This window comes from Paroedura picta, chromosome 9 (genome assembly GCF_049243985.1).
Source record: "Paroedura picta isolate Pp20150507F chromosome 9, Ppicta_v3.0, whole genome shotgun sequence".
In the NCBI taxonomy this organism is placed as follows: Eukaryota; Metazoa; Chordata; class Lepidosauria; order Squamata; family Gekkonidae; genus Paroedura; species Paroedura picta.
In genome coordinates this window covers 88,169,295-88,190,091 of record NC_135377.1, presented here as the reverse complement: position 1 = coordinate 88,190,091, position 20,797 = coordinate 88,169,295, and the positions used below count along the sequence as shown (strand labels likewise).

The following is a 20,797-nucleotide window of genomic DNA, read 5'->3' as shown; positions in this document are numbered from 1 at the left end:
AATGCCTGGACAGAGCCCCCAATCCCAGTGCTATTTTCTTCATAGAAAAATGAATCCAGTGTAATTTGTTACCTACTATATTGGGCAATTGAGCCTCTTGTAGCACAGGGTGGTAAGGCAGCAGAAATGCTGTCTGAAGCTGTCTGCCCATGAGACTGGGAGTTCGATCCTAGCAGCCGGCTCAAGGTTGACTCAGCCCTCCATCCTTCTGAGGTCGGTAAAATGAGTACCCAGCTTGCTGGGGGGTAAACGGTCATGACTGGGGAAGGCACTGGCAAACCACCCCATATTGAGTCTGCCATGAAAACGCTAGAGGGCGTCACCCCAAGGGTCAGACATGACCCAGTGCTTGCACAGGGGATATCTTTACCTTTACCTTTATATTGGGCAAATGACTAGGAGACCCTGTATCAAATCCCTAAATTCAGAGTGCACTAGATCACAAAGTGATATTATGTTTAAACAGTGATTACTATGGCTGGACAATAGCCACATTGCGTTCAAAAAAAAGAAAAATATTGGAATAGTGTGGTTGAAAACATCACTTATTGGAACCTAGCTACAGGGAAAGAACTCTTTTGATGTCATTTTTATACTCACAGTAATTCCAATAAGTGCGAATTTATAATTAGGACCAAAGAGTTTCAGGAGTGAATATTTCAGTTTAAATTAGATGGATCAGGGGTGCCGAAGATATGGCCTTCAGGGCTATGCGATCTGGTTCTCCTGGGTGATTTTGTTAATTAAGAGCATATTTTCTTAAGGGAGAAAAAAAAGGGTTTTGCCTGCAGTTTTGGTCTGACTGTGCAGGAGAAGTGTTTTAATCACCCTCTTGCCACAGGGAAGTTGTAGGGAAGCTGCTTCACATTACTTTGCCGGAAGGCTCCGGGGATACTGTGACAGTGTGATAGGAGCTGTAAGTCTACAGAGCAGCTGTTGTCCTGTCCCTTTTACAGATCTTTGGCAACTCCCAAGATACCAGCCTGTTGAATCTAAGGAAGAGGTGAGATGAGAGGAGTTGATGGATTTGTCACCGGGACAGAGTCTACGGACTATGCGCTAGCTCCAGAAAGAAACTATATCAACCAGAGGAGCATTCTATGACATCACAATCCTCTTAAACTGAAGTATTGCACCTGGCACTAAAAAGTTCATGATGGTTTGTGGATTTTCTGGGTCTGAGTTCCAGCCATCCCAAAGAAGGTGCTCCTAGGTACTGTTGGGAAACGACAGGTGCAGATTCGGGAGGTTCAGGAGTATATAGAACAGATCCTGTGCAAGTTAGACATCACAGTTGTGCTATTCCTCTACATGCCCTCCAACTTCCACCTCCCCTATTATCTTGAAGTTTGGTAAATGTTTAGATTGAGTGGCGATTGCCTTGAAATGTATCCATTCATAAACCTTGAGGAACCACCTGGAAGTGCATGGAAAGTCAAAATTTTGGGGCTTGGCTATTGCAGATGGACAAAAAATAGAATTTTTTTGCCATTGAGAATCCTCTGAAACATTCTTCAGGCTTTGAGAAACCACAGAAGTTATCATGAATATTGTTGGAAAACACAGCTGTGTACATGTGCACCCGGGCCCCCTCCCTTTTCCCACCACTTCCAGGCCCATCACTGGCCATGGGGGGGGGGGTGACATGACAATGTCATATCACCCTTTCAAGAAACCCAGGGGTTTCAGCAAACCCTGGTTGAGTAAGCCTGTGTTAACAGCAAGAGCAATCAGGTTTCAATTATCAGAAACAAACATAGGGTTAAACTTCCTCTTTCCTCCCAACATGGAACCAAGGGAAATTGAGGCTTCATGAGTCTGCAAATTATGTTTTAGAGAGGGCTGGAAATGCATGATTTTTTTTTTTTTGTCATGTCTGAGCCCTTAAGAATGATGGCTTGGTTAAGGCCACCGAGTGAGCTTGTTAGAATTACAACCAGCTCACTTGCATCTACTGAACTATTCTCATTTCCTTCCCAGTTTTTTGAAAAAAAGACAGAAGAGAATGCAAGACTGAAAGAAGGGCTCCTTGTTATCCATGTAATCACACCCTGTTGATCCAAGCATGAATTCTTCTAAGTGAGTTTTCCTTTCCAAAAACAGGACGTATTTCATCAGAGTTGAACTTTCCATTGTCATCTTCCCTAGACGCGAGATATACAAGCTTACTATGTCAGATAGGCAATTTCAGCCTCGCACTATATTGTACGCCTGTCACCAAGAAAGACAGTTATAGAAATCCTCCACGCACTTCGTATGCCTTCAGTGTCTTTTTGCCACTTCTTAGAGAGGCACTTCTGCAAGACAATCAACAGCTAAACACAGGGCCCTGGTTTTGCAATTGCCCAAGCAGCACTTTGGTAACAGTTATAAATAGGAAAGTGTATGTGTGTGTGTGGTGGTGGGGACAATAGATTTGTAAGGTTTAAGGAGGCAGTCCTGAAGGGAGGCAGAAAGGCAGCTGGAGATCAGCAACTGGACACTTTTAGTCCAAAGCTGACTCTCTAGAACAGGGGTAGTCAAACTGCGGCCCTCCAGATGTCTGTGGACTACAGTTCCCAGGAGCCCCTGCCAGCATTCGCTGGCAGGGGCTCCTGGGAATTGTAGTCCACGGACATCTGGAGGGCCGCAGTTTGACTACCCCTGCTCTAGAAGAAAGAAGAAGAGGTTTTTTTAAATATATATACTCAATTTTTCAGTACCCAAAGAAGTCCCAAAGCCTCTTACAAGAACCTTTCCCTTTCTCTCCCCACAACAAACATTCTGTGAGGTAGGTAGGGATGAGAGAGCTCTAACAAAACTACTCTACAAGAATAGCCCTAAGAGAACTGTGACTAGCCCAAGGGCACCTAGCTTGCTGCACGTAGAGAAGTGGGGAATTAAATCCAGCTGGCTGCATGTGGAGGAGTGAGGGGGTTTTGCTTCTTTTTCTGGTTATTCTAATAGAGGCTGATGTGTATACTTGAGTGAGGACAGCAGTGGTGGGTGGGTGTTTTGTATCTTGCTTGAGAGTGCTTGTTAAGTACTTTTATTTGTGGCAGATTGGGGCAGTGTGTGCTGGGGGTGGCGTGCAGCAGAGGAATGACAAGCCCTGCCCTGTGATAGGCTACATCCCTGTGAACTTAAAGGCTCCTCCTTGTCAGAGGCATGAACATTTGGCAAGATCCAAAGAGCTCTTGTCTTATGGCTCTTTCCTTGGGGAGTTGACTGGGGATCACTCTACAACTTTAGCCTAAATATTCTGTGGTTCCAAGAAACAAGGGCTGATTCTGCACTTACTGTATACACTCGTGTATAAGCTGTGTTTTTAAGCACACCATTTCACATTGAAAAAACCCTCCTCGGCTTATACGCAGGTATATATGGTAACTGAAATAACAGCCTTCTCTGGTTGTGGAATGTAGTCAGCCAATTGTTGCATTGACTTCTGCAAATGTGTTAGCAAAGCTGAGCTTTCCCTGGCAACTTGTAGGACATCAATGGTTTGACTGAGGGACTCTAAACCTCCCCCCCCTTTTTTTCTTCTTCTTTTCCTAATAACTTCTTCCAAACTAGTCTTTTGGTTTCTGTGGGTGGGGTGGGGTGGGGTGGGTTTTTGGGGTGCTTTGGGATTTACTGTTTCTTCCTCCTAGTGTTTCTTTCCTCTTTTATCTGAGGGGCAGCATTCTTGGGGCTGTGTTTCTTCTTGGGGCTGTGTTTCTTTTAAAAGTTGATTTTTACAGTTCTTTCTTTCAGTGATCAGTTCTTTATTTCAATGTTTTGCTCGGGGGGGGGGGGGGGGTGCACCGCAGTTGTAGTTAGAGTTGTCCATTCTCCCAGTTTGGTATCTACTTGTTGTAGTAGGTTGCCAACTTCAGGTACTGTTGTTCTGCACTGGTTTGTTGGCCCTCTTTTGCACTTCCAGATCTAGCTTACTGTTTTTCATTGAAATAAATATTCAAAAACATTTAACCTTTCTGCTTTGCCCCCCCCCCCCCCGAATTCAAACAGAAACCCTACTGCACCTGGGCATGAGCTTGCTTGTCTCCTTTCCTTTCCTAAAGCAGCAAGAGGGCGGGTGGGCAAGTCAGTGGGCAGGTGGGTGGGGAGTTGAGCCAAGCTGAGCCAGCAGCAGCCTCTCACAGAATAAGACAAATCTCTGCTGAGAGTAATATGGGATTCTGGATATTCCTGCTCAGCCAGAACAGCTTTATCAGTGCTGTGGCGAGCCCAAGGTCACCCAGCTGGATACATGTGGGGGAGAAGCAAGAATGAAATCCGGCTCGCCAGATTAGAAGTTAGCGCTCCTAACCACTACACCAAGCTGGTGGACATAGCTATGTTGATGGTGACATGGTGAGGTAATTTCTAGCAAGTAGCAGAAGTTACATCAGCACATCAGTGACATCCCCGCAATGCTCTGGTATTTGGGCAAAAACTCTATGGTAGAAGCCATTATTACCACAGAAGTTTGTCTCCAATACCAGAATGTTCCTGCAGTATTACAACACTAGGAAATAAGCCCGCTGTAGTGTAAATACAGTGGGTGCTAGCTGTTAGTCCTGCACCCCCCCCTCGCCTACCTTACCCAGCGGAGTCCAAGCGGGTCTGTGTGTGGGCGGGGTGGGAGGCGGCGGGCGATGGTGGCTCTGGTGCTGCAGCCGCTGATCACAGCCCTGCCGCCGCTGAGCGCGGCTCTGCCGCTGCCACCGATCACAGCCCCGCCGCCGCCACTTGGGGCTCTGCCGCCACCGGCACTCACGGCCCCGCCGCCACTACTGCTTGCAGCTCCACTGGTGGTGCCGATCGCAGCCCTGCCGCCACTGATCACAGCCCCGCCGCCGCCGATCGTGGCTCCACCACCACCACCAATCGCGGCTCCGCCGCCGCCGATCACAGCTCTTCTGGCGCGGGCTCTGCCGCTACTGGTGACTCCGCTGTGACTGCCAGCTCTGTTGCTGCGGCCACCAGAGGCGGCTCTGCTGCCGCCGGCCCCGGCCGCCGGCGCCTCCATTCGCGGCTCTGTTGCCACCACTGCTGTCGCTGCTGTTGCTGCTGTCGCCGCTGCTCTGTCGCCGCTGCTGCTGCCGCTGCTGGCTCTGCCGCCGGGAAGGCGAGCAAAGTAATGGCTGGGGGCAAATATCGGCACCCTTCCTCATCCCGGACAAGGCCTGCCCTCAGGGCCCTTACTGCTTTATTTAATCCGCTCTGCTAGGAGCGGTTAAAGATGATGTGGTACGCATAAGCAGTGATCTTCCCACACAGCAAGCACCATAGCCTCGGCCTCCTTTCCAATCCCCCAGCCCCCACTGGTTGGCAGGAGGAACCTGGCAACCCTAAATCAGTGTTATTTTTGCTCATAATGAAAATGCAAGTGACCAAGAATGATCTCAGTTTCCTTGGTAATTATTATCTTTAAAAAAATATAATGCTCTTTACAGTGTTTTCTCTTCTCTGTGATTATTCTCCAGTCCAGAGACACGCTACTATGAAATCTGGCAGAATAGTTCTTATGGTTCCAGCTAGGTGCTCACCCAAAGCAATACATTCCCCATAATCTATTCTGAGCATGATATCACCACGATGAATACCATCAGCCCTATTTCTGGGTGCATTGCTTACCAACTGTTGTCATTTGTTGTAATCACAGCTACAAGTTAAAATCCCACGGAGAGAACAAGAGAGAGGGTGGAATTCACACTTCATGCTGCTTTTGTTTAGACATGGGATGTTATCCATGCACAGGTTTCTGCAATCTGTTCATATCTAAGGGCGGGGGGGAATTGGTTCCAGCATATGGACTAGATGCTCCAATCGTGCTTCAACATTTAGCTTCAATAAACAGAAGATGGCAGCCATGAGGGACAATACTCACTTGGTGAGCCAGATTCATTTCAGCAACATGTTACCCCTCCCTATTTCACAAACCATCAAAACCACATCCAGTCTCACAAGTTCGAGCTAGGCATAACAGTGTCCCTGCGCTGTAGAGTTTGCAGCAAAATACGTAATCTCAACTATGAAGTTCTCTCCATGGGGTCAGACAAGAAGGACCCACAAAAGCTCAGTTTGGGTTCCTTCTGACTTTTAACGACAGAGAGAATATATGTGAGTGGATAGTCCATTGTGATGATATACACTGTGCAGTGTGCATTCTGCACATAACACTGCTCTGTACTTCCTCATGAAGTCTGTATTGGGGTGTCAAGTAGTGGATGGGCAGGTTTAGGTCCTAAGGTGCCTTTGTCCTCCATCCCTGGGGACATGAATAGTAACCATGATTGCAGCAGGGGAAGCTGGTGCCAAAGCAATGCGTTTAAAATCTGCTCGATCAATCAAATTTCCAATGGCCAATCAGAAACCTTGCTGAGGAAAGGCCCATGGCCCCACCCACTCCTTGAAACACCTGGTGGGCACTAGGAAAGGGGTTGGTGGGTACTACAGCAACCATGGATTATAAGATCGGGATAAGGGAGAGGGCAGAAGTTTTGTACAGTAGGTGCTGATATCTCAATGCTTCAGATATGCCAACTGAATGAGGATGGAGGGGAAGGGATAGTCTAGCTCAGGGGTAGTCAAACTGCGGCCCTCCAGATGTCCACAGACTACAATTCCCACAAGCCCCTGCCAGTGAATGCTGGCAGGGGCTTGTGGGAATTGTAGTCCGTGGACATCTGGAGGGCCGCAGTTTGACTACCGCATGTCAATGTCATTGTTGTATATGCAGACTAGTGGAGACTGAGAGCAGGGATCTCTGTTAGGGTTTGGGGAACACATGACTGCCATGGGACAGCACATAGGACCCAGTCTTCTATTGGTTGTGTTTGTCTACTTAGGAGCTTTGCTTAGGGCTAATCACAGGCTTTGGTAGGAGCCCCTCAACTGTATGTAAGTTTGGGTGTTGGGCTCTTTGGTTGTTCAGTTGTAAGTGATACATAAAAGAGTTGATGTTCTGGACACAAGCGTCTCTGAGTCATATTGGACCCACAATTCAATAGTCACAATGACCCAAATGACAAAAACAGGAAAGAATCAGGATTGGTCTAGAGCAGGGGTAGTCAACCTGTGGTCCTCCAGATGTCCATGGACTACAATTCCCATGAGCCCCTGCCAGGGTTTGCCGGCAGGGGCTCATGGTAATTGCAGTCCATGAACATCTGAAGGACCACAGGTTGACTACCCCTGCTCTAGAGGGCACTTATGAGAGAACGGTCACTAGATCAATGTGGTATTGAAGGATGGGAGAGAAGGATTAATGGCCGCTGATGCTACAGCTCTTGAAACATTCAAATAGGTGGGTGGGGAGGCAAGCAGGAATGGTCTGGGAGCTGGCCAAACATGGAGCTATGGAACAGGCAAGAGGAAGAGAACCTGCCTACCGGCTGACAATGTTAACAATTACTGAGATTGAAAAAGAAGAAAAGAGCTGGGGTTTTTGTACCCTGCTTTTCACGACATGAAGGAGTCTCAAAGTCACTAACAATCACCCTTCCGCTCCCCACACAACAGACACCCTTGTGAGGTAGGTGAGTCTGTGAGAGCTCTGAGAGAGCTGGAACTGGTCCAAAGTCCCCCAGCAGGCTGCATGTGGAGGAGGAGTGGAGAATCAAACCTTGTTCCACCTTGTTCCACCACTTTTTACCACTATACCTAGCTGGAAGTTGAAAGCTCAGATCTGCCATAGTAGCTTGTTTGGACCAGTCATTCTATGTATAAACTACATCACAGAGTTGCTGTAAGGATGACATGGAGGTAGCCAAAATGATGTTGTATGTGGGAAAGCAAGTTATAAATGCCTACATCTTTTTTAAAAGAACAACATCTTTATAAGCAGAAACATGATCATCATTTTAAAAAAAACCCAAAAGCCCAACACCTATGTGTACATCCAAACCTATTCTGGGCTATTGTATTTGGCTGACACATATTTCCATATAAAAGAACAATAATTGTAGAAAAATAACGTTCCTGGCTTTTAAAAAAACCCAGCACCTATTATATCTTAACAGGTTAATTATACTTTATGCCTTCAATAACAGCCCCCTTGCCTGGAGATTTAAACATTTTTCATTGAGCGCATAGTATCTTTTTCATTCTGTGCTTGGCGCCCACATATTAAAAAAGAAAACTATGAAGAATTTCTAATTTGCTAACAGATTTCTTTTTTAAACAATGCATCTCCTAATGACTATTGCTCGGTAATCCTTTCATCTGAAAGACAAGGGAAAGCCAGATGATTTTTCTATGACATCTGTGCACAATAAGGCTTTTAATTCAGAGAGAAATGCTCCAAAGTCTGGAGAAACACGATTTCTACAACCACATACAACAATGAATATTTTACAGAACAATAGACTGCAATTTAGCAGGGCTGCCACTAAAATGTTATTTAGCAGAGTTAAGATGAAAATTCCTCCTCATGGGAAAAAATTGCTGATGGATTCTGTGAATTTTCTTATGGGTTGGGCAGAAATGCCTGACTATCTTTTGGATGTCACTGGGCATTATTTAGTAGACAAAGAGACAAGCAGGAAGGCAAAGAGAGAGAGGGGGGGAGTAGACTGGTAGATTGATTGACAGATTAAGTAAATTTGGAACTTTTTCTTTCTCCAAGGAACTCGAAACAAAGTTCTCTTACATTCTATCCTCACAACATCCCTGATGTGACTGGTCTACATTCTATCCTCACAACATCCCTGATGTGACTGATGTTCATGGTCATTTACATGGGAAGATGTGGACTAAACTGGGATCTTCACATCCTATTCCCATGGCATAACCACTGCTTATGGGGGATCCCAAGGAAAACAAAAAGAGTTTCTCAGACTAGGAAATTCAAATGTCTCATGACCTGTGACAATAATCAAGAATAAATCATATGGTGAAGTAAATGCAGAATTTTGGTGAATCTATAAAGGTGGAAAATTTTAAACATAGGCTAGATAGCCATCTGACGGAGAGGCTGATTCTATGAAGGCAAAGGGGTGGCAGGTTATAGTGGATGAGCGATAGGGTTGTGTGTGTCCTGCATAGTGCAGGGGGTTGGACTAGATGACCCAGGAGGTCCCTTCCAACTCTATTATTCTATGATTCTATGAAGACTGTGAACATTCATGGGTTAAAACAGTGAAAATGATTAAATGTAAGACCTTAAGTGAAAATTGGTATACAATGTTCTTTAGGTCATATCTGACCTCTAAAGTGGTTTCCAAACTCTCTAACCAGACTGATGGTAAATGTTGGAAATTTCATGAGAAAGTAGGGCCCTTTTTCCACATGTGGTGGAATTGTAAATTAATTTTTTAAAAATCCCGGATAAAAATTCATGCAAATTATGTTGAAATGTACATTTCCAGGTGAACCAAAAAATGTGCTATCAAAAATGTCTTTCTGACAGGTATTGCTAAGGGAAGTGCAGAATTCTTCTTTTAAACAACAACAGCGCCAAGATTCATCATTGCTTCTGGATGGAAACAACAAGAAGAGCTGCAGATGAACTCTTGGTGTCAGAAGATCAGAGAACTGGCCATGATGGCTAAGACAACAAATTTGGTAAATCAAAGACCTGCTGAAGAATTTCAAAGACATTGGGACAAATTTTTGAAATGTGTGTAAAATCAAACTTTTTTCTTTTTTTCTTTCTGCTTCTTATTCTGTAATTTCTTGTTTATCAGAAAATAAAAAAAAGAATAAAAAAGAATAAATTCCATGATTGACATTCCAAATCATTCATACATTTCCATTTTATTTAACAGTCCTTTATTTAACACAAATAAAGGCCACCTCATGAGAAGGAAGGAATCCCTGGAGAAGAGCCTAATGCTGGGAGTGATTGTGGGCAAAAGAAGAAGGGGGCGACAGTGAATGAGGTGGCTGGCTGGAGTCACTGAAGCAGTGAGTCTGAACTTAAATGGACTCTGGGGAATAATAGAGGACAGGAAGGTCTGGAGGATCATTGTCCATGGGGTTGCGATGGGTCGGACACGACTTCGCACCTAACAACAACATTTAACCCAACCCTCTATCCCAGCAGATAACAAGGTATAAAACAATTCAGTCAAATAGCATGTGAGATCTAATGAGCAATTCAATAGGATTAGAATTTTAAAAATACAAACTATGCAAAAAGGTATCTGACTTGATATGTTAAGCAATGCAGAAAATGGAATGACAAAAGTAGAAGACAATGCAGTAACAAGATAATATGTGCAAACAAACCAATAATATATACCGTACACCATGGCATAGAGAAGAGCCCTGTTCCCTTTAGAAAAATGCCTTCCAGAACCAGTTCATTCCACTATAGTCCAAGATATGGTTGATAATGTAAGGGCAATGTCTGCTGGTAAATCAAAATCTCCAAGTAATAGTTGGGTGATTCAAGTCAGACCTTCATTGCCATATATAGATCAATATCCACAGAAAAGGAGAATGGGAATGAAGCAAATGCTGTCTTTAAAAGGTAGGTGAAATTATACAAAATAACTGACATCATGTTCAATTTGCATAATTTATACTAGGCAAACAATCTAGCTTTTCAGCATCCTGCACACAGAATTTTCTTTTCTTTTTATGGCCTTCTAAATGTGAATCAAGCCCATTTCTGTCCTTGGCCAAATTGTTTACTTAGTTAAACAATATAGGGAGAATCCCCAATGCATGGAAATATAGTATTGTTGTCCTCATCTACAAAAAGGATTGAAATCCAAATCCCAGAATTATCGACCTATTAACTTGCTAAATGTTGCAGCTAAACTTTATAGTAAATAATTGCTAAATATATTGGATGATTGGGAATCAACAAATCACATTATTTTGAGTTTACAAGAAGGATTTAGGAAGACAATGACTACTATTGATCATTGTCAAATCCAGGCTTATCTGGCAAACAATAGTGTTAAGGGACATGCAAAGCTCTTTATGCTGCATTTGTGGATTTAGCAGCATTCGATTCAATTGATATAAATTGCTTACAGACCAAATTGGATGGTATGAACATTGACAAACATCTTTATCTTTTGAAGGAGTTTCATGCTGATATATTTGCTAAGGTTAGAGTTGGAACTTCTGGGTCACTAACAGAGGCTATCCCTATAAACAAGGCCCAAGATTACTGAAGGGTAGACCATAAACACCTAGTTTCTATAAATGAAACTGAATCATCTGGGCCAGATGAATTGCATCCAAGGGTACTAAAAGAACTTTCAGATGTAATTTCTGAGCCTCTGTCCATTATCTTTGACAATTCTTGAAGAAAAGGTGAACTACCAGAGTATTGGAGGCTGGCAAATGTTGTCCCCATCTTCAAGAAAGGGGGGTAAGGAGGATCTGGGTAACTACTGACCCATCAGCTTGATGTTTATAGCTGGCACAATTTTAGAACAAAACAACAAACAGTTGGCTCTTGAGCAGCTAGAGCAGATGGCTGCAATTACTAAGAGTCAGCACGGCTTTCACAAGAACAAGTCATGTCAGACTAAATTTATCTCTTTTTTTTGAGAAAGTTACTACCTTGTTAGATCAGGGGAATGGTGTGGATATAGTTTACCTTGATTTCAGTAAGACTTCTGATAAGATTACACGTGATATTTTAATTGACAAGTTGGTAAAATGCTGTATGGATTCAATTGTTGTTAGATGAATTAAGGATTGGTTGATGGATCGTACCCAAAGGGTGATTGTAAATGGTTCATCATCTTCTTAGAGAGGAGTGACATGTGGACACAGAGATCTGTCTCAGGCCCTGTGCTGTTCAACATATTTTAAAATGATTTGAATGAAATAATAGAAGGGGTACTCATTAAATTTGCAAATGACACTAAACTGGAAGGGGTAAGAAACTCAGAAGAAGACAGAATCAGAATACAGGATGATCTTGACAAGCAAGGAAACAGTGAATGAAAGGAATTTCAATAGTGAAAAACGTAACGTTGTGCGGGATATGGGGTCTTAGTAGCCCATACACTGAACATGAGTCAGCAGTGTGTCTCAGTGGCTAAAAAGGCAAGCAGGATTCTGGGCTGGACTGAAAGAATTATAGTGTCCAAATTGCACAATGTGATGTTACCACTTTAATCAGCTCTGGAAAGATCTCACCTGGAGTACTGTGTTCAGTTTTGGGCACCACAACTGAACAAAGATGTAAAGAAACTGGAGTGTTTCCAGAGAAGTGCTACGAAGATGGTGTGGGGTTTGGAGACCAAGTCATATGACAAAATGTTGAGGGTTCCTCAGTGATGTGTCAGTGATGTGCCAGTGTTTGTCTCTTGTAGCCTTTCTTTGCATATCCAGGGAATTGCTACATTGTGGGATGGTAGGTGAATTTCCTCCAGGCCAGGCTGGATTCTGGAGTTGTTTGTTCCTGCATTGTGCAGGGGAGTTAGACCAGATGACACTTCCAACTCTATGATTCTAGAGGAGTTATTCAGGGCTGTGTTCTTGCACCAAAATGCAGCTGAGACTTACCTTGCCCCCTTGTTGATGCCTGCAGAGGGCTGGCTGAAGGCTTATGTGACCACCCCAGTGGCCTGCCACAGTGTGTATGAATGGAGAATGTGTGGCATCAGGCGGCGAGGCAGAACTGATGGCGCCTATATAGGCACCATGTGTGCGGATCCCAGGCCTTCTTGTCCAGGATGCCACAGAATGCAGTTTCCCTTCAACCCACCCTGTGTTAATGTGAAAACAGCCTTGTTCAGTGTCTGAGGTCGATATTTCATGGTGAATAATTTGTCACAGCTGTGGGTTTGCATGGGATGGAGCCTGTTGGCACGGAGTCGGATGGGTGATCAGACTCCCTGGGGTTCAGGGCCTCCCTGAGGGATGGCATGTAAACAAGCATGGCTGACCCTGCTGGGTGGCCTGGGGACAGCCAAATGAGGTAGGCGCCTTTTGGCTCCCCCACATAGGTTGTTTCCCATAGGGCAGTCTTCAGTAGGCAAGGGGATCTGCTCTCCACCTAGGGATGGTGCGGATCCTCAGGTCACCTCTGGAGTCCATGGGTTTGGGTGAAGTCCACTGACTACTAGGTCAGGCTCCCTCTCCCAAGCTGTGCCAACCCTCCCGTGGGAAGGTAAAAGTTGTGGCCTTGTTTATACCCAACATTAGTGTGTCATGTCTTCTTCCAGCCAATAATCCCGTCCTGCAAGTCAATACTCATTGACTTGTTTTCTTGATGACATGCTTTCTAGAATGGAATGACTGGAATTTGTGACATCCTCTGTAGGATCTCAAAAGCATATTTTGTTATATCCTGAAGACAGAGTTTACCTGACATTTATCTGTGTAGGAGTGAGGAGACTGTTGCAGAGATTGGGAGAATTTTGTGAAAATGAGTCACATTTTGCATGAATTTGTAAGGGGGCCATTTGCCTTGCTACTTCCTGGGTCCCCGTGGGGGACTGTTTTAAGCAGTGGACCCTGTCTGCCCCAGATTTCTGCCTCCATGTGAGGCAGCAGGTGTGGAAAGATTCTCCCATGCTGGGGGGAGGGGGCAACGGGTGCCTTTTTTTACTGTTTTACACATTCTTAAACAGAAAAAAAAATGCCTTGGGTGATTCTGCCACACTGTGCAGTGCCACAGATCCGCCTAGGGCAGGGGTGGTCAAACTGTGGCCCTCCAGATGTCCATGGACTACAATTCCCAGCAGCCCCTGCCAGCGAATGCTGGCAGGGGCTCCTCAGAATTGTAGTCCATGGACATCTGGAGGGCCGCTGTTTGACTACCCCTGCCCTAGGGCATTTTGTGTAGCAGCTGGGCTTGGAAGGCTCGATTCTTCCCTGCTGGATGTATCTGGGCTTACATAGGCCCCGATTGTGGCTGTGGCAGAACAGGGAACATGGAAAGAATCCACAATCCCATACTGCGGGGCAAGTCAGGGCCTGATTCAGGCCAGGCCCAGGCCAGGGGTAGGCCAGTGCTGACATCATGAAGAAACAGGAGTTAGCCCCACTGCTAGACAGACATCAGCCTGGCCTTATACTTGGAAATAACTTTTAAAGACATCTTAAGCTGGAGATCTCATATAGAGATCATAAAAGCTATCACACTTAAAACAACCGCAGCAATTCTAAAATGTCGTCATAGTCAAAGGGGTCATCTGGTGGAACCTGCTCTAAAAGTATTTAAGAGTAAATTGATCCTTCAGTTGCTATATGGACCAGTTATGTAGGGCTAGAACAATATTCTCTGAAAGACTAGAGACCATTCAAAACTTCTCCCTGAAGAGACGTCTGGCTCTCCCTCAGGGTATCCCAGCTGCTCATGCTAGGGTAGAAATGGGGATGCTCTCAATAAAGAGTCGTTTTCGTCCTGCCCTATTGAAATTTCTCCATTGTTCACAAACTGCTCAGAATTACTCACTTTCCAAATTCTGCTTTAACAAGCTGATGTGAACTAATAATAACAGGTCGAAACACCTTAACAACCTGAGTTGTTAATTTAGAACTATGAGAAAACTCAAATAATGCACTGTAATAACAGGTTTAAGAAACATCGCCGGTACATTGACAGACACATAATTGATCAGTGAAAGTGTTTTAGATATCTTGGAGAAAACTTTCAATACATTGGGGGCCATTATGCCTATATACATTCGGTCTCAAAGTCCACACAAAAAAAAGGGCTTTAGCCATTCTTAGATTCTTTCAGACTAAGTTTATCCCAGCAGCTCTGAGACTATATTCTGCAAAGGTATTAGCGCAAATCCCGTATGGTGCTCAACTGGGCCCATATAAGAGCTACTCACTGCTTGAAAGAGTGCAATCCAAATTTTTGAGAGATCTTTATAAAACACCGGCTCACCAAATGTTGTATTGCACCAAGAATCCAGCCTACTGAAGGTAGAAACCCATGCTTGGCAGAAAACAATCAATTATTGGTAAAAACTTCTCCATCCAAAGGGACTCATCCCAAAATTTTAGCAGTTTCCTCGCAATTCCCATGGAATAGTAAAATTATTGAAAAAATCCAAACTTTGGGCCTTGATCCAATTCATCTAATAGCACTCAGCCTTAAAACAGCTAAAGCTGTCATACAACAACACCTTCTTGATATAGATTCTCAGGAGATATCTGCAGTTCTTCCTAGAAAGTATAACACTTTGAAAGGATGGTCAGGAAATTCTCCAGCTTCATACTTCACAAACATCTCCATAGTAAAATACCCCTGGGCCTTCTCAAGAGGATGTTTTAACATGTTCCCCTCAGCTCTCCTGGAGGGCAGGTTTCACAGTCATCTGCCGGAGGTACACTTATGCCCTTGTGATATTGCCCAACTTGAGACAAAGTCACATATATTATTATATTGTCCCTTTTATGACAGCATTCAAAAATGTTTACACCTATGTTTACTATCCCATTATACTAGACATTCGTCTTTGTCCTCCTATAATAGTGACATTCTAGTTACATTTTTGCTAAGGGATAAAGACCCGTTTATTTCTAACATGGTAGCAAAATTCTTTTGTATTTCTACCAGAATAAGATCGAAAAGAACGTCCAAACGATAGTAATGTATAGATAAATGCCAGCTTATCACTTGGGTTAATGGACTGTTAGATTTCTTGTTTTTGTAGCTAATTCCTCCGAGTTCCCCCCCTTCTTTATATATTGTAACACTTTCCCCCTATTTACAATAACATTATATTGGTTCTTGACAATGTATTATTTTAACCTTATTTTAATATCGTAATATTTCCATGTAGCAATATTCTTGTATTTTTTTCAAGACACTGTATGTATTAATTTTTACTATTAATTATTACAGCTTTTTGTGGATGCATAGAATCATAGAATCATAGCATCATTTATATGGGTCAATTGACCAAATAAACATGCTACTACTACTATTGTTGTTGTTATGTGCGAAGTCGTGTCCGACCCATCGCGACCCCATGGACAATGATCCTCCAGGCCTTCCTGTCCTCTACCATTCCCCGGAGTCCATTTAAGTTTGCACCTACTGCTTCAGTGACTCCATCCAGCCACCTCATTCTCTGTCGTCCCCTTCTTCTTTTGCCCTCGATCGCTCCCAGCATTAGGCTCTTCTCCAGGGAGTCCTTCCTTCTCATGAGGTGGCCAAAGTATTTGAGTTTCATCTTCAGGATCTGGCCTTCTAAAGAGCAGTCAGGGTTGATCTCCTCTAGGACTGACCGGTTTGTTCGCCTTGCAGTCCAAGGGACTCGCGAGAGTCTTCTCCAGCACCAGAGTTCAAAAGCCTCAATTCTTTGACGCTCGGCCTTCCTTATGGTCCAACGTTCGCAGCCATACATTGCAACTGGGAAGACCATAGCCTTGACTAAACGCACTTTTTTTGGCAGGGTGATGTCTCTGCTTTTTAGGATGCTGTCTAGATTTGCCATAGCTTTCCTCCCCAGGAGCAAGCGTCTTTTAATTTCTTTGCTGCAGTCCCCATCTGCAGTGATCTTGGAGCCCAGGAAAATAAAATCTGTCACTATCTCCATTTCTTCCCCATCTATTTGCCAGGAATTGAGAGGGCCGGATGCCATGATCTTTGTTTTCTTGATGTTGAGTTTCAAGCCAACTTTTGCACTCTCCTCCTTCACCCGCATCAACAGGCTCTTTAGTTCCTCTTCACTTTCTGCCATTAGAGTGGTATCATCTGCATATCTGAGGTTGTTGATATTTCTCCCTGCACTACTACTATTACTAGTTGTTAATTTAGAATCCCGTTTCTGGGATTGCTATCCTCGAATGGGTTTATAGCCGTGATGCTGTGTATGACAGACTATAAACCAAGCCCAATTTCCCCATGGTATGGAATAAAAAAATATATATGATTCTGCAGCATACCTAAGTAACACCAGTAGTTTTAGAATTAGAACTGCTTTTGCCATTCTGTGTATCCAGACTATGCCAACAGCCTATCTGTAAGGTAGTCATCCCCGGATATGGATAGCTTTAAGGCTATGTGTTTGTGGAGAACCAGCTGTAGAAGATCTCCCTTGAATATAAGCCTAGTTTTTCAGCACCTTTTTTCACACTGAAAAAGCCCCCCTCGGCTTATATGCGGGTATATACCATAACTGAAATAAAAGCCTGCTCCAGATAGCCAATTGTTGCATTGCTTTTGGCAAATGGGTACTGCAAGCTGAGCTTGCTCTGGCAGCTTGTAGGACATCAACGGTTTGACTGTGATCTTTTTTCCCCTTTTGCCTTCACTTCTTCCTCTTCTTAATCACTTCTTCCAAACTATTCTTTTGGTTTCTGTGGGTGGGGTGGGCTTTGGATACTTGATGGGATGTGGGGGATCCAGACAGTCTTTCTCTGAGTTCAATGTTTTCAGAGATAGTTTCTGGACCAGGATTAGTCAAACTGCGGCCTTCCAGATGTCCATGGACTACAATTGGAAATTGTAGTCCATGGACATCTGGAGGGCCGCAGTTTGACTACCCCTGTTCTGGACAGTCATGGCACATGGCAGGTGTATCCAACGACTCTGCTCCTTTGACAGCAGTGTTTCTTCCATGAGGGGCAAGGTGGTAAATGCCAGTCGGTGCCTATAAACCAGCCAGTCTATGTATGCAAGTCATGCCACTGTATTTTCACAATCCAGACAACACATCTGATTGACTGATCGATCCAGCATTCAAATCCTATGAAAAATAACAAATAACATTCCATGTATAGCATATGTATTCTCTCATGTATGGATCCATTTCTCAAGAAATATTAAACATAAGCCATGTTATAGCTCTATTGACTTTCTTTTTTTAAAGCACATTTTGAGAAAATGGAAAATGTACGGTCACTGGCATTTATGTCTTTGAACTGTTAAACTGAACCCTATTCCCTGCCTTCATATACAATTAATCTGCTGCATCCCGTTTCAGATTAATTAGTTTCATGTCAGGTATGAAAGAACTGGAAGATTAATCTGTCTAGCCCATTAGCTGTAATGGTGGACAAATTAATTCATTATAACTTTTGACCATTAATACAGATAATTCGTTCAGGAAGCATTAACCTGGTGGGCACCATGTCTCTTATTCCATGCAGAAGTTAATCAGATGGAAGCAGTTACTCCAAAGAACTGGAGTCCCTTCCAACTCTTATGGATGCCCCTGAATACTTTTGCTAAAATCGTTTCCACAGTTATTATGCACCTTTCTCATATTGGGTTGCATAGGGGCAGCAGTGATACATTATACAAATGCCATAAGAAAATACTGGATTGATAATTGAAACAGACTGTGCTGTACTGTCCATGCAAGTGAATGCATTTAGATTTCACTGGGGAGGGGAAAAAAGGTCCTAAAGAGGGATTGCCACATACACAAAAATGGAACACTGAAATTAAAGAAAGCTATGCTCCAAAGAAATATAGCTGTTATTAATTGATACATATATATCTGATGTAATCCCAGAGAGCCAGTTTGGTGTAGTGGTTAGGAGTGCGGACTTCTAATCTGGCATGCCAGGTTTGATTCTGCGCTCCCCCACATGCAACCAACTGGGTGGCCTTGGGCTCCCCATGGCACTGATAAAACTGTTCTGACCGAGCAGTGATATCAGGGCTCTCTCAGCCTCACCCACCCCACAGGGTGTCTGTTGTGGGGAGAGGAATGGGAAGGCGACTGTAAGCCGCTTTGAGCCTCCTTCGGGTAGGGAAAAGCGGCATATAAGAACCAACTCTTCTTCTTCTTCTTCTTCTTCTTCTTCTTCTTCTTCTTCTTCTTCTTCTTCTTCTTCTATATTATTCCACACTTACATTTCTGCAGCTCAGCTCATGTCATAGATTAACCTCAGCTTGTGGCTAAGGATGCTACACCCAGCACTAGGTGTAGATTAATCTTCCAGTTCTTTCATACCTGCCAGAATATTTGTTACGTTTTATCACTCCTCCTCTGAGGAGATAGGCTCACCATTTTATCCCCCCAGACAACCATTTGAAAAAAAATTATTAATTAAGAAAATAGTGACTGATCCCAAAAGCCCTTAGCTGGCTTCAGAGCTGAGAAGTGACTTGAAGTCAACTTTCTTCAGTTTAATTCCAACACTGTAAAGTTTGCAGGCAACTTTTGAAAAGAAAGAGACCACAAGGAAGGATGGTAAATGCAGAGTTTTCAGCAGAAAGGTTAAACAAAATATTGTCAATCACAGTAAGAAGTAGGAAAATTAAAATAAATGCAGAAAGGGTGGGCTTTTAATGTCATTATCTTAGGAATCACTGGAGAGAAGGGCAGCTGCACAGAGAATCACCTACACTGGGGGTCTATAAAATCAAGCTCCCCTTTTAACCTTGTTGACATTTAGAGAGAAGGGTGTGTCTTGAGCAGATATGGGGCTCTATAAACAGCTACCCCCAAACTGTCAGATACATTCCCACTGAAAATAATGGTCCCGCCTTCTGAAAAACATACATTGGAAAACTGAACTGGCAATGTCTAACCCTAAGATAAGCAGTCACAACTCGAAAGTAAGCGATTGTTGACACACAAACCTACAATCATCGTCATGGTTGGTTAGTCTTTGGCAGGAGGAGTGAATTGCACCCATTTATTATTTTAGGACAGAAAATAGATAGGTGAGCTCATCGGCATTGTTGGGGTTAGGACTAAACTTGTCCCACCATCACTGGCAAACCCAGTGTATGTCATGATAATTATCCTCACCCTGATAGCCCAAGTTGCTGGTTATGTACTATAGAAATCAAACAGCCATCAAGAATGTGTGGCCATTGTCATGTGGGCAGGAAGGCTAAAGCAATCCAGATATTAGGACCTAGTAATGCAGTATCTCAATATATAACAAGTGTGTTATCAAATGTATGCATTTTATTAATATAATATAAAATATCTCTAGGCCCTTTAATTGAAATTGGAACTTTCTGGTTCTTAGCTCAATATTTAGATTTAATTTATTCTCCCCCCCCCCCTTCTTTGCCTCATATGGTCAGGCTTACCTAGGCTTTGCTCCTTCAGTTAAATGCCAGAATATGACTGAAGGTTGAATTTTCAAAGAGAATGTCCAAGAAAACCTTGCAAACCCCCTGAATTACTGCAGTATGGCTCCTTTGCAATGGAGCATTTACTAAGCAGAGCCCAAACAGGATGTAATTGTTAACTTAGAAAGGGCACCCACTTTGCATTTCAGAGGGGTTCCTTGTACAAGAGGAGAGGAGACAATCTGAAATCGCCATTGCTGTGAAAGAATGGTCAAACTGCCTCCATTTCTCCCCCTAAGCTTCCAGAAGCATAACAGCTTCCAGCTCTCCTATTTAGACACAAAAGTCAATAAATATGACTACAGCTAATACAGTAATTCTGTACAGCACAAATCTATAATGTAGCCACTGACTCATACTCGAAGAAATAACTGGCATACCGAAGGTATACCGAGACATGTCCACGACTTTAATTATAGCCTTGATTTAACGAAGTTAATGGAGTTGGCAATGGACTTCAGCTCTAATAAGTCTGAAGCATAGGCCTATAACTTTTCCTAAGGCCAATTCTGGCTGTGTGTTAGACACGGCAAGAATAAAAATGATTACTGCACCATCTATGAGCTCCCATGACATAAATTGTAATGGGCAAAACGGAGACTGCAGGCTGACTCCCGAAAGCCTCTTCAACTGGCACACGGGGAGAAGGGCCCGGGAATCGTAGGTCTTTCTTTTCAGACGCCCTCGTCTCTCAAACTGCACCACTGATAGGAAAAGATGTGTTCGCTCAGAGCAATAATCAATGCTGTGCATTGAACACAGGGGATACGAAACATCAAGTAGATTTTTGTTTCTGTTCCAAAAGAGCTGCAGCCTGATCAAAAGATTGGATAAGTCCTGTCAAAGAGATTG

General features: G+C 43.5%; 1 long non-coding RNA gene across 1 annotated transcript; it reads left to right on the top strand.

Annotated features, from left to right (window-relative positions):
- Positions 1 to 1,135: 1,135 nt before the first annotated feature.
- LOC143844316 (uncharacterized) lies at positions 1,136 to 9,585 on the top strand. Its single transcript, XR_013233948.1, has 3 exons — positions 1,136 to 1,213; positions 1,981 to 2,079; positions 9,377 to 9,585. It is a non-coding gene; the product is annotated as an uncharacterized LOC143844316 (long non-coding RNA).
- The last annotated feature ends 11,212 nt before the right edge of the window (positions 9,586 to 20,797 follow it).